Here is a 4,811-nt window from a genome sequence, read left to right as displayed (position 1 = left end):
ATAGACAAAAAAGAGGTAAGTGTCAGTTTATCTGCACAGAAAAAGCGTAGGGTCTTGGTGTTTATACTTTGGAGTTACTATTGTCAAGATATCTTAACTTGTGACTCAATATGTCCGAATTTTTATTTATGTTTTTCCATACTTCAAAAAATTGTCCTCATTATTTGTTTCCTTAGTCTGGTGAATCAAGGACAGGTTTGTGGTGATATATCGTCATTGAAATCTCCAATTTTGGTGGTTAAATTGAGCGCCTGACATTAAAACATTAATAATCTATGTCAAACTTTGGTGGTCTTCTCGCTCACTGGAGGAGACTAAAAGGCTTTTGCATCGATCTGAACACGACAATGTAATGCTTTATGTGCTTCATTCCGTCCAAATATTTAAGGTTTCAATGAAGGAAACAACATTAACCTTCGGTTGCCGTCAAATGTACTTACTCCAATTATATTGACCTATGCCACATAAAACTAACCCCAAATATTGATTCTTACCTTTCTCCATCATGCAGTCCAAAAAAAGATGTTGCAATGATTCATAAAAAACATGCAATATTTTCATTAAGCATGGCTAAAAATCATTATTATGGTTATATAGATTTTAAATCATGTACCTAAACTTGAAATATTTAAAAATGTGAAAGGTTAATTTTTATTTTGTTTGGGGAAAGCACGTTTGTATAGCAACAAATTGACATTATATCATTAACAAATGATTCAGCAATAATTCGAATAATACTAAGAAAATCTTCTTGAACCATTTAGAGATTGCAACACTATGTTTGAAGCATTTTTGTTCAGATTTTTAGAATGTGATCACTATGACAAAACAATACACTTTGAGAACACAAAAACGTGAAACTCTTTTGTAGTCCTAAAGGTATCAAACAATATATTTTAAGCAAAATAATGTTTGGATACATAAACATCTCACATGTATTATAAACTTGACTTATGATTTCTAATAGTTATCAAATATATTTGCACATTTAAATTTGTCCAAAAAAGCTTCATTTCCTTGGATATTATATGAACCTATTGATGCATTTAATTGAGATTTAATACAAAAAGTTCTATTTTGTTGATTAGAAGTGTGTACAAATCCTGCGCATGCCATTTCGAAAATATAGCAAATAGTCAATTCTATTAATTGTGTTTTCTCCCAATTACTTTTGAACTGAAACAGACACACATCTATCCCGCCCTCGTCATCACTAGAAAAAAATTGTGCCAGTTTTTCGATTGCGGCCAAGATCACTACCAATTGCAGTGAACTACGAGTAGAGCTATTTCGAATAACAACGAGAAAAACAAATCAAAATATACCGAAAAATGTAGTTTTTTGCGATGTATTTTGTCCAAACCACAAGGTGAATACCCAACTACTAGCTTATAATTCAAATAGCATGTATGCTTAGTATTTATCCGAACTAAAAACTGAATACCCAACTACAAGCTTGTTAATCAAATATAATGTTTGCTGATGTATTTGGGCTAAAACCAAGATGAATATCCTACTACTAGCTTATAATTTAAATATAATGTATGCTGATGAAATTGTTCAAACCACAATATGAACACTCAACTGCTAGCTTGTAATTCAAGTATACTGTAAACTTAGGTTTTTGTCTGAACTACAAGATGAATACCCACCTACTAGCTTTTAGTCAAATATAACGTATGCTGATATACATTATTTGGTCCGAACTACAAGATGAATACCTAACTACTAGCTTGTAATTATAATATAACGTATGCTGAAATATTTTGTCCGAACTACAAGATGAATACCCAACTACTATCTTTATATTCAAGTACAATGTATGCTGATGTATTTGGTCCGAACTACAAGAGTAATACCCAAATACTAGCTTGTCATTCAAATGGCATGTATGCTTATGTATTTATCCGAACTACAAGCTGACTACCCAACTACTAGCTTGTAATTCAAATATTATGTATGCTGATGTATTTGGTCTGAACTACCAGATGAATGCCGAACTAGTAGCTTGTAATTCAAATATACTGTAAACTGATGTGTTTGTCCAAACTACAAGATGAATACCCAACTACTAGCTTGTAATTTATAATATAACGTATGCTGCAGTATTGGTCCGAACTACAAGATGAATACCCAACTACTATCTTGTTATTCAAATATAATGTATGCTGATGTATTTGGTTCGAACTACAAAATGAATGCCCAACTACTAGCTTGTAATTGAAATATATCGTATGCTGATGTATCTGGGCTAAACTACAAGATAACTGTCCAACTACAAGCTTGTAATCCAAATATTATGAATCCTGGTGCAGTTAGGGTGAACTACAAGCTTAATATCGAAAAACAAGATTGTAATTGGCGAACTACAAGTTGACTATACAAACCGAACTAAAAGCTGAATACCCAACTACAAGCTTGTTATTGGCAAATTACAAGCTGAACTTCGATGTACAATGTACAAGCCAACTTCACATACATGTACAATATTTGGCAAGTCTAATGTGAGAGTGACGTTTCATTTTACGTGTACACAAGTCACAGTTCCATAAATTATTTATTTATTTATTTATCTACACATGTATTTATTTATTTTACATCAGATATTAGAAGTTTCGCGCGTTATTTAAACTGGTTATGCAGTGCGCCAGAAAATCAATGTGTTTTGACTTGCTAAATTGTCAATTTACGAAATGAGTACAGCGTTGAAGGTTTCGTTTTCACTTGAAAGTTAACAGATGTATAATATATTAATTATATATGTCATATGCTGCGGTTCAAATAGGAATATCCGTACCGAAGGGACACAGATGAAAACAAATAAGATTTTACTTAAATACGCTATGCATGTGACTTTTCAATATTGAGATACAGTCAAACCTTTGTTAGAGACAAACTCCAATTTAAGACCACCGTGTAGTTAAAGACCACCTTTTCAGAAACCATAATTAAAAATGTACATTCCGAAAAATACCTTTTGTCATTTAAGACCACATATTTTCTCTCTTTGGATGGTCCTTATTTACCAGGTTGACTGTACTGTGTTATAAGCTTGGCTTTTAGCGGGAAAATCATGTTTTATGTTCCCTTTCCAGTCCGTAACAATATGTTGTTGTTATTGTTATGTTGGAGTATTCCTTACTTTGCCCTCCGATGAGTAAGAAAATTTCGAGCGTGACTCCCGCCACCGGAGGGAACGTGTTACAGTATCGCGTTTTTCGGTTACAGTATAGAATTTTCAAGATGAAGGATTATTTATGGGAAGAGAGGTGGGTGACTTTTATTCTGATCCATACTACAAGTAGTTTAGTTTCTAAAATATGTTTTTGTGCTTTGCTTGTAAGAAACAGAATCCGGTATCTTACTATATATTTCTTCAGACCCTGCACCGCTGATTGATCGCTATATTGTCTCTTAAATGTGCAGATTTGACGGTTTAAAAATTTGAATCGAGAGATCAAAGCTTTTTTCTCCCATTCCGACATTATTTAACCATGCCTAGAAATAGTAAATCTACAAAAACGTTAATCCTTTGTGCTTAGAAACGTTTATAAAAGTAAATGACCAGTTGAACCTATTTTTCTGTTGGTAAAATGCAATTGAAAAAATAAGCAATGTTACAGTATAGAGCGAGGTTAATTTTGAAGGGATACAGCATAGACCTAGCGACTTTTATCCAATTTTGTTACAGTTTATACCCAGATTTCTGTTACAGTTTAGATACTTGCCAAATTTCAAACAAAGTACGTGTATCAATTATTTTTATACAAGAACTTATATCTTTCTATTTAATACATTCTTTAAAGGTTGTATTCCTTTTTTCTTAAGCAGAAAAGTTATAGTTTGCTATTTTTGTTACTTTAAGTTTCAAATTGAGACTTTTTGCAGAATAAGTAATGTCCTAAGTAAGGACTGCTTTCACGACAACAACAGTAACTTTTATCGAATTGTATTGAGTGAAGAAAGACTATTGTTTGATTTCATTATACATTATGATATGCCTTTTAGTAATAAAATAGAGGAAAAAGAATCCTTAAAAAAGTCCGACACGGAAAACATGAAAATGTCTCAGTTTGATTAACTTTGTTCATGGACGGTAGTGGTAACTGCAAGCTACCATCCACGCCTCCTAGCACCGGCTTCAGCAGAATTCACATTAAACATGAACTGGTACACTTCGGTGTTTTTAACATCTGTGGATGTGTTCATGTGGCGGTTATTATCCGGAACAGCCACCAGAAAATCTTTGCACCACCGGGATAGTGGCAAACTTCACTACCATTTATACTTGCCCTAAACACTCAAAAATCATTTCATCCGATAGATTTAATGTTAATTATTAATAATTGACTTCATTTGAAGCTTTTGAAAAAAAAATTCTTATCAAAAATTGTATTTTAAAAAAATTGTCCGGGCGGTAATTCATGTATTCTGCCCGGAATTAAGCTTTCCGGGTGGAATTGTTTAAATTCCAATTGGAATTTTTTCCAATATTTTTATTTATTCCAACGGGAATTTCAATTTTTATGAAATTGTCGAAATACATAAACACATGATTAATATGTATGTGTATGCATTTTCTTGTTGAAATAGCGTCTATTTAAGCATTTTTCGGAAAATCCGATCGGATTTTTTTCCATTTAATTTAACTGGAAAAAATCCGATTGGAATAAAACCCAACTGGATATTATTCCAATTGGAGTTTTTTTCCAATACTTTTTATTGGAAATAAATCCTATTGGAATTAATTCCAATTTAAAAGGAATGGAAATTAATCCAATTGGAAGGTAATATATATTAATATTTAAGTA

The sequence above is a fragment of the Ruditapes philippinarum genome, unplaced genomic scaffold, assembly GCF_026571515.1.
Source record: "Ruditapes philippinarum isolate M1 unplaced genomic scaffold, ASM2657151v2 ctg3060_1_1_1_1, whole genome shotgun sequence".
Taxonomy (NCBI): domain Eukaryota; kingdom Metazoa; phylum Mollusca; class Bivalvia; order Venerida; family Veneridae; genus Ruditapes; species Ruditapes philippinarum.
This window is presented reverse-complemented; position numbering follows the sequence as displayed.